Consider the following 9,954-nt stretch of genomic DNA (forward strand, 5'->3'; position numbering starts at 1 on the left):
CCCAGGGGGTCCTGTCAGCTGGGAGAGCTAATTGTTTTCAAAAGCTACATTTAAATGTTCAATATTATGCCTATGTCCTCTTTCGTTGGTCTAGTCTTGTTAAATGTTTTTAGTGTGTAGTTAAAAAAGAAATACAGTGTGGGTTATGTGGGTAGAACAGAACGGGGATTGCAGACTGTCTAGCTCAGTGGAGGGTGGCGGGGGTGGGTTCTATGACTCTATTATCAGGTGTGGGTCTTGGGACCGTGTGCGGTGAATTTGCATGTTTGTACAATTGCTTTTCATTGGGTTAGGCCTGGTTTGCAGTGAAGTAGTAGTAGAACCTTGGATGTTCAGTTCTCCTTAGCTGTATACTTCACTAGTCTGTAGTGTCACTAGCCTGTGTGCCTTACACCTTCTTCAGTTCATTGCAGCCCTTCTGATTGGGTTACAGAGATCAGAGTCCCCTCTACCTCTGTCCCTTCTGCTCCTTCAACCAGTGGTGTTCACCTGCCCAAATTGATCTCTGCAGGCATGAATGTGCCTCAGGGCAAAAAGGGCACAGTAGGGAGGTGTTGTTGTGCCCTTTGTCACAGGAACTGCCCCATCACCTGCACAACTTGTTCAGTAACCCTATGCTTTACAGCAGAAAGAGACTGCTTTGGGCCATGGCACCAGCAGCACACAATTGTGTAGAGGACTGAGGGTCTATATTGTAAATCGAAAATGTGTAAATAGTTACCCTTGCTATTTAAAAATATATATATTTTGGGGGGTGTGTTAGAACAGCATTTATGTATTTTGTATATAGTTATTTGATTCAAAATGTATCACTGTACCAATTCGGCCACTGGGTACATTTGGGCACATTTGTGTGGGACACCTGGGTGACTTTATGCTCAATATCATGTAGCTCACTCATTCTTGAAGTTATATGTCTGACACTTTGCTAAACTATTGTTGCCCTCTTATGTGCTTCATTCAAATTATCCCCAGCATCCTATCTGAATGTTTGGCTGTTCTTGGTCATTTAAAAGATGCAACAACAATAAAAAACTGAAAACATATGTTTTTTCCTTGTATTATCTTCTACCAGATCTATTGTGTTATATTCTCCTACATTCAATTCACATTTCCACAAAATTCAGAGTGTTTCCTTTCAAATGATACCAAGAATATGCATATCCTTGCTTCTGGACCTTAGCTACAGGCAGTTAGATTAGGGTATGTCTTCAGGTGGAAATTGAGAAATCAAATCAAATCAAATCAAATTTATTTATATAGCCCTTCGTACATCAGCTGATATCTCAAAGTGCTGTACAGAAACCCAGCCTAAAACCCCAAACAGAAAGCAATGCAGGTGTAGAAGCACGGTGGCTAGGAAAAACTCCCTAGAAAGGCCAAAACCTAGGAAGAAACCTAGAGAGGAACCAGGCTATGTGGGGTGGCCAGTCCTCTTCTGGCTGTGCCGGGTGGAGATTATAACAGAACATGGCCAAGATGTTCAAATGTTCATAAATGACCAGCATGGTCGTATAATAATAAGGCAGAACAGTTGAAACTGGAGCAGCAGCACGGTCAGATGGACTGGGGACAGCAAGGAGTCATCATGTCAGGTAGTCCTGGGGCATGGTCCTAGGGCTCAGGTCCTCCGAGAGAGAGAAAAAAAGAGAGAATTAGAGAGAGCATATGTGGGGTGGCCAGTCCTCTTCTGGCTGTGCCGGGTGGAGATTATAACAGAACATGGCCAAGATGTTCAAATGTTCATAAATGACCAGCATGTTCGAATAATAAGAAGGCAGAACAGTTGAAACTGGAGCAGCAGCACGGCCAGGTGGACTGGGGACAGCAAGGAGTCATCATGTCAGGTAATCCTGGGGCATGGTCCTAGGGCTCAGGTCCTCCGAGAGAGAGAAAGAAAGAGAGAAGGAGAGAATTAGAGAACGCACACTTAGATTCACACAGGACACCGAATAGGACAGGAGAACTACTCCAGATATAACAAACTGACCCTAGCCCCCCGACACATAAACTACTGCAGCATAAATACTGGAGGCTGAGACAGGAGGGGTCAGGAGACACTGTGGACCCAGCCGAGGACACCCCCGGACAGGGCCAAACAGGAAGGATATAACCCCACCCACTTTGCCAAAGCACAGCCCCCACACCACTAGAGGGATATCTTCAACCACCAACTTACCATCCTGAGACAGGGCCGAGTATAGCCCACAAAGATCTCCGAGAAGAAGGGGGGATACCCCAAAGAAGTTAAGGGAGAGGTTGTTGTCCTGGCACCACGTGGCTAGGTCTCTCTCCTGTAGTCAATGCATAGCATTCTCACATACTTGTTCCTTTTGTCCAAGTGGGAAAGGGCAGTGTGAAGTGCAATAGAGATTGCATCATCTGTTGGGGCGGCATGCAAATTGGAATGGGTCTAGGGTTTTTGAGATAATGGTGTTGATGTGAGCCATGACCAGCCTTTCAAAGCACTTCATGGCTACAGACGTGAGTGCTACGGGTCGGTAGTCATTTAGCCAGGTTACCTTAGTGTTCTTGGGCACAGGCACTATGGTGGTCAACTTAAAACATGTTGGTATTACAGACAGGGGGAGGTTGAAAATGTCAGTGAAGACACTTGCCAGTTGGTTAGCGCATGCTCGCAGTACACGTCCTGTAATTCAATCTGTCCCTGTGGCCTTGTGAATGTTGACCTGTTTAAAAATGTTACTCACATCGGCTGCGGAGAGCATCATCACACAGTTTTGCAGAACAGCTGGTGCTCTCATGCATGTTTCAGTGTTATTTGCCTTGAAGCGAGCATGAAAGTAGTTTAGCTCATCTGGTAGCCTCGTGTCACTGGGCAGCTCTCGGCTAGGCTTCCCTTTGTTGTCTGTAATGGACCGCAAGCATTGCCACACAAGCGTCAGAGCCGGTGTGGTACGATTCGATGTTAGTCCTGTATTGATGCTTTGCCTGTTTGATGGTTCGTCAGAGGGCATAGCTGGATTTCTTATAAGCTTCCGGGTTATAAGCTTCCCGCTCCTTGAAAGCGGCAGCTCTAGCCTTTAGCTCAGTGTGGATGTTGCCTGTAATCAATGACTTCTGGTTGGGGTATGTACGTATGATCACTGTGGGGACGACATCATTGATGCACTTATTGATGAAGCCTATGACTGATGTGGTGTAAGCCTTAAGTGCCATCGGAGGAATCCCGGAATATATTCCAGTCTGTGCTAGCAAAACCGTCCTGTAGCTTAGCATCTGCTTCATCTGACCACTTCTTTATTGATCTAGTCACTGGTGCTTGCTACTTTAATTTTTGCTCTTTAGCAGGAATCAGGAGGATAAAATTAAGGGAGGGCGAGGGAGAGCTTTGTATGCGCCTCTGTTTGTGGAGCAGAGGTGGTCCAGAGTTTTTTCCCCCTCTAGATACATGCTGTTAGAAATTTGGTAAAATGGAATTAAATTTCCCTGCATTAAAGTCCTACTAGGCACACTGCCTCTGGGTGAGCGTTTTCTTGTTTGCTTATAGCGGAATACAGCTCATTCAATGCTGTCTTAGTGCCAGCCTCTGACTGTGGTGGTATGTAAACAGTCACGAAAAATACAGATGAAAACTCTCTAGGATGGTAGTGTGGTCTACAGTTTATCATGAGATACTCTACAGTACCTCAGGCGAGCAATAGCTCAAGACTTCCTTAGATATCATGCACCAGCTGTTATTTACAAAAATACATAGCCCGCCACCCCTTGTCTTACGAGACGCCTCTGTCCTGCCGGTTCAGCGTATAACCAGCCAGCTGTATGTTGATAGTGTCGTCATTTAGCCACATCGCCGTGAAGCATAAAATATTATAGTATTGAATGTTTCGTTGGTAGTTTAATCTTCTGCATAGGTCATCTATTTTATTGTCCAAAGATTGCACGTTTGCTAGTAGAATGGAAAGAAGTGTGGGTTTAATTGATAGCCTACGAATTCTCAGAATGCAGCCTGCCATCCGGCCCCTTTTTCTCCGCCTCCTCTTCACGCAAATCACGGGGATCTGGGCCTGTTCCCGAGAAAGCAGTATATCGTTCGCGTCGGCCTTGTCAGACTCATTAAAGCAAAAAAGTATTCTGCCAGTCCGTGGTGAGTGATCGCAGTCCTAATGTCCAGAAGTTCATTTCGGTTATAAGAGATGGTAGCGGCAACATTATGTACAAAATAAGTAAAAAATAAGTTACTAACAACGCAAATAAACAAACAAGAAATACAATCGGTTGGGGTCACGTAAAACTTCTGCCTTCTCCGGCACCATCTCAATCCCCTGCTACACACTGTCCCGGCGTTCTGCCGTGGACCTCGAGTTACATCCCTGCACCTTCTTCTCCCATTGCCTCAATGCCACAGAGAGGAATTACGATGTGGGGAATCATGAGCTTCTCATGGTGAAGACGGCATTGGAAGAGTGGAGAGACTGGTTGGAGGGGGCGGGACATCCGTTCATTGTGTGGACGGATCACAGGAACCTGGAATATCTCTGCACTGCCAAGTGTCTCAATTCCTGGCAAGTTAGATGGGCCCTGCTTTTCAACCGGTTTCACATTGTCACGCCGCTATAGCCCCGTGGCTACACACCCGAGACCATCCTTCCCACCTCGTGCCTGGCGATGGCACTCAGCTGGGGAATAGGGAAGCAGGTCCATGAGGCGCAGCATTCCCAGATAACTGGATGTTTGTGCCTGACGCTGTCCGCCACTTCAGTCCTGGAGTGGGCCCACTCCTCCAGGGTTACCTGCCACCTGGGCTCCCGTTGGGCCCTGACTTTTGTGCGGCAATGCTTTTGGTGGCCTACCATGGTTCCGGACGTTCATTGTTCATCGCCGCCTGTATTACCTGTGCGCAGAACAAGACTCCTCGGCTAGCTCCGGCTGGTCTCCTTCAACCACTGCCTGTCCCTCACTGTCCCTGGTCTCACATATCCCTGGACTTTTTCACGGGTCTCTCCCATCTGAGGAAACACCGCTATCCTGACAGTAGCAGATCGGTTACCCAAAGCTGCCCATTTCATTCCTCTTCCCAAGCTACCCTCTGCAAAAGAGACGGCCCAGCTCATGGTGCAGCACATCTTCCGGATCCATGGAATCCCAGTGGACATGGTCTCTGACCGGGGGCCTCAGTTCTCATCCCGGTTATGGAAGGCATTCTGCACACTCATTGGGTTCATCGGCCAGCCTGTGCTCCGGGTTCCGAGATCTGCCCCTCCAATTTAACAGCCCTTTCCCATCTTCTGTTGCCACGTACCGTCCATATGCAGCCCACTTTTCATGTGTCTAGGATTAAACCTATATCTCACAGCCCTTTGTCTCCTGTTTCCACCTTAAGGTTGGTTGCCACCTGCCATATAAAGTCCAAAAAAGATGAAGCCTGAAGGAGGAGAGATTACTAGAAGCAAACTCGGTTGACCCTTTTATCTATGGATTAATTGTCGGAGTAGAGGACCTTTTGCATTTCAGATTTGCAGCTGTAATTGCTGCAAAAGGTGGCTCTACAAAGTATTGACTTGGGGGGGGGGGGGGGGGGGTGAATAGTTATGCACGCTCAAGTGTTCTGTTTTTTTGTCTTATTTCTTGTTTGTGTCACAATAAAAAATATTTTGCATCTTCAAAGTGGTAGGCATGTTGTGTAAATCAAATGATACAAACCCTCCAAAAATCCATGTTAATTCCAGGTTGTAAGGCAACATAATAGGAAAAATGCCAAGGGGGTGAATACTTTCGCAAGCCACTGTAGGAGAGATATGCGCAAACATTTGACAACAAGAAAAAGACAAAGTTCTCACGTGTAGAAAAAAAGTTCTCACACATTAGAAAAAATTATCATGCGCGAAAGCAATTTGTAGTCGTAGAAAAAAGGCTCGTAACCATAGAAAGCGATTTCTATAAATCGCTGGCAGCCTCTCGTTCGGCCATGTTGATGCCTGCCTTTCAAGGCTGCAGAAATTATATTATATTATTTATAACCATAAAATGTTAACCAATGTAAATAACCCTAGCCCTAGATTACTCTATATTTGCAACACTATTGCGGTGTACACCTGTTCATCAACCAAATAGTTGAATTAGCTGGCCAGTGTGATAGCACCACTAAATGTGAAGGATACTGTATGGCATACATTGTAAGTGATTGTAATCCATCCGCTGTCTCATGTTGCACAGACGATGAGCATCAAGGAGACATAAGTATTCCTGAGGCTTCTAACCATTTCTCCAGAGGCATGCAGAAGGTAGAGGGGAGGTGTAGGAAATGGGATCAGACTTTGTAACAGTATTGCTTCAGTCCCTCTCCTCACCCCAACTTGGGCTTGAATCAGGGACCATCTGCACACATCAAAAACAGTCACCCTCAAAGCATCGTTACCCATCGCTCTGCAAAAGCAACAGCCCTTGAAGAGCAAGGGAAACAACTACTTCAAGGTCTCAGAGCGAGTGACGTCACCGATTGAAACGTTATTAGCATGCACCGCTAACTAGCTAACCATTTCACACCCGTTACACTCACCCCCTTTGATGACCTCCTTTTCCACAGCAACCAGTGATCAGGGTTAACGGCATCAATGGGATCAACTTTTATGTGATCAAGTGTTTTTTACATGACTACAAATCGCTTTCTACGTGTGATAACTCAGTCTTTATAGCAGTCATTTTACTTAAGACCCTTGGAAATGACCTCAACATCTGCAGTTATAAAATATTCTAATGCAATTATTGATTTATAAATAAAAATGAAAAGGTGTTTGTTTGTGGATAGCGAATTGCATTTGTGGATTGCGATTTATATTTGTGGAAAGTGTTTTACATTTGTGGATTTGTGATTTACATTTGTGAATACATTTGACATGCCCATGTCTCTCTCACACACAGTTCTTTCTGAAGAAACTAAACCAACAGCAGAGCCACAGAAGGAACATTGAGATAGATATTTTACTGAATATATAAATGTGAAGCTTCCGGTTGGCGTTTCCAGGTTTTACCTACAGTTGAAGTTGGAAGTTTACATACACCTTAGCCAAATACATTTCAACTCAGTTTTCACAATTCCTGACATTTAATCCTAGTAAAAATTCCCTGTCTTAGGTCAGTTAGGATCACCAATTTATTTTAAGAATGTGAAATGTCAGAATAATAATAGAGAGAATGATTTATTTCAGCTTTTGTTTCTTTCATCACATTCCCAGTAGGTCAAACGTGTACATACACTCAATTAGTATATGGTAGCATTGCCTTTAAATGGTTTAACTTGGGTCAAACGTTTCGGGTAGCCTTCCACAAGGTTCCCACAATAAGTTGGGTGAATTTTGGACCATTCCTTCTGACAAAGTTGGAGTAACTGAGTCAGGTTTGTAGGCCTCCTTGCTCACACACACACTTTTTTAGTTCTGCCCACAGTGTGATGGCCACTCCATTACCTTGACTTTGTTGTCCTTAAGCCATTTCTCCACAACTTTGGAAGTATGCTTGGGGTCATTGTTCATTTGGAAGACTCATTTGCGACCAAGCTTTAACTGATGGCTTGAAATGTTGCTTCAATATATCCACCAAATGTTTTCCCCTCATGCAGCCATCTATTTTGTGAAGTGCACCAGTCCTTCCTGCAGTAAAGCACCCCCACAACATGATGCTGCCACCCCCGTGCGTCAAGGTTGGGATGATTTTCTTCGGCTTGCAAGCCTCCCCCTTTTTCCTCCAAACATAACGATGGTCATTAGGGCCAAACAGTTCTATTTTTGTTTCATCAGACCAGTGGACATTTTCCCGAAAAGTACCATCTTTGTCCCCATGTGCAGTTGCAAACCGTAGTCTGGCTTTTTTATCGCGGTTTTGGAGCAGTGGCATCTTCCTTGCTGAGTGGCCTTTCAGGTTATGTCGATATAGGACTCGTTTTACTGTGGATATAGAAACTTTTGTACCTGTTTCCTCCAGCATCTTCACAAGGTCCTTTGCTGTTGTTCTGGGATTGATTTGCACTTTTCGCAACAAAGTACATTAATCTCTAGGAGACAGAACGAGTCTCCTTCCTGAGTCCCATTGTGTTTATACTTGCGAACTATTGTTTGTACAGATGAACGTGGTACCTGCAGGCGTTTGGAAATTGCTCCCAAGGATGACCCAGACTTGTGGAGGTCTACAAAAAAAAGTATTTAGATTTTCCCATGATGTCAAGCAAAGAGGCACTGAGTTTGAAGGTGGGCCTTGAAATACATCCACAGGTACACCTCCAATTGACTCAAATGAGGTCAATTAGCCTATCAGGAGCTTCTAAAGCCATGACATCCTTTTCTGGCAGAAATATTCACACTTCATCATATTGTTGCACTGTGCAGAACCTCTGCCTTTATAGCTACCATTCGGAAGAGGGCTTAAAAGGCTGGCAGTTGGCATGGACCAATTTATTGCGTACATTGTGACCTCTCCTATATACAATAAGTGGTGGATTCTTAAATTCAGCCTGCATAGCTGGGTCCGATGATAAAACATGCAAGTGTTTCTTGACAGCATCTCCCACTTTCCGCGAGTTCAAAGTATATGTGGTTGTGAACATTACAGAGTGTTCGTTAGCGCTAGTGGGTATTTTTTTGTAGCAGTTCATCTCGTGTTTTCCCCAATGCCAAATTAAGAGCTTCATCCACACATTGTGGAGAATAGCCTCTTCTTAGAAACCTATTGCGCATCTCTGCTGCTTTTTCTAGATAGTCCTCTGTGGAGTGGCATATACTGTATTGTGCAGTCTGAAAAACTGGCTTCTTGTAAGTCAGGGTGGAAGCTGTCCCCATGTAATAGAGTGTTTCTGTCGGTTACTTTTCTATACAGAGTTGTAAACAGGGTTCTAGTCGATTTCTCAGTCCACATATCAAGGTAATGAACACGTTTAGTGTCACATTCAATAGTGAATTTGAGATTGGGATCCATGTCATTGAGTAATGTCATTCGATGCGTGGAACGGATGTGGGTGGGGCTAGGTTTACATAAGGGTGCTAAATTTAAAAAACTTACAAAAGGAGATAGTATTGAGTCGAGGGTCATGACGTGTCGAGAAAGAAAGGGAAAATGGAGTCCCTAGAGAAAGCAAGAACAAGATGGGTGTCAGGAATGGAGCAGCACTATTATCATAAGAGGACGTGTACTTGGAAAACGGAGGAGGAGTAGAGGGAAAAAGAGAGGGAGAAGATCAAATCAAATCAAATGTATTTATATAACCCTTCGTACATCAGCTGATATCTCAAAGTGCTGTACAGAAACCCAGCCTAAAACCCCAAACAGCAAGCAATGTAGGTGTTGAAGAGCCCTAAGAGAGAGAGGGAAGAAGCGGGTAAGCTTGAGTCTGATAAAAAGTATGGAAAAAAAGATGGTTTGTCAAAGAAGAATGGTAGAAGGTGTACGCAGAGGGAGCTGAAGACAGGAGGAGAAAGGGAAGTGAATTAAGGTGAAGTATCGGAGGTGGTATTTGCAGTAAAGTTAGACTGAGGTATGCACTGAGGATCAGGATGAAGAAGAGTCTGACAGTAGGAGTGAAGTTTATGGAAAAAGTTTATGGAAAAAGTGGACTCTTGCCTTTTGGCTGATCCATTTGTGGTTTCACAGTGGGTGAAAAAAGTGTTGGGTCATGTGGAATCGGTGAGGGTAACTAGAAGTGGTCTAGTGATAATTGTTTGTGTGTCTGTTGGGCAGAGGAAGAATGCGCTCAAAGTCAAATGAATGGGGGTAAGAAAAGTGAATTGTTTTGTTCTCAAGAAAAGGGCACCAATGAAAGGAGTGTTAACCAGGCTGGCAGTAGATATAAAAGTTGCCTAGCTGAGGGCAAAGATTTCCGGTGTATGTGATGCTCGTCATTTGATGCAACGTGGACAGGGTGGCGAGAGTTGGGAAACAGAATATTCTTTGTCTGTTCTTTTGAGTTTTGAAGTTGAGTCTTTCCCTGACAAAGTGAAGTTAGGA

The sequence above is a fragment of the Oncorhynchus kisutch genome, linkage group LG11 (assembly GCF_002021735.2).
Source record: "Oncorhynchus kisutch isolate 150728-3 linkage group LG11, Okis_V2, whole genome shotgun sequence".
NCBI lineage: Eukaryota > Metazoa > Chordata > Actinopteri > Salmoniformes > Salmonidae > Oncorhynchus > Oncorhynchus kisutch.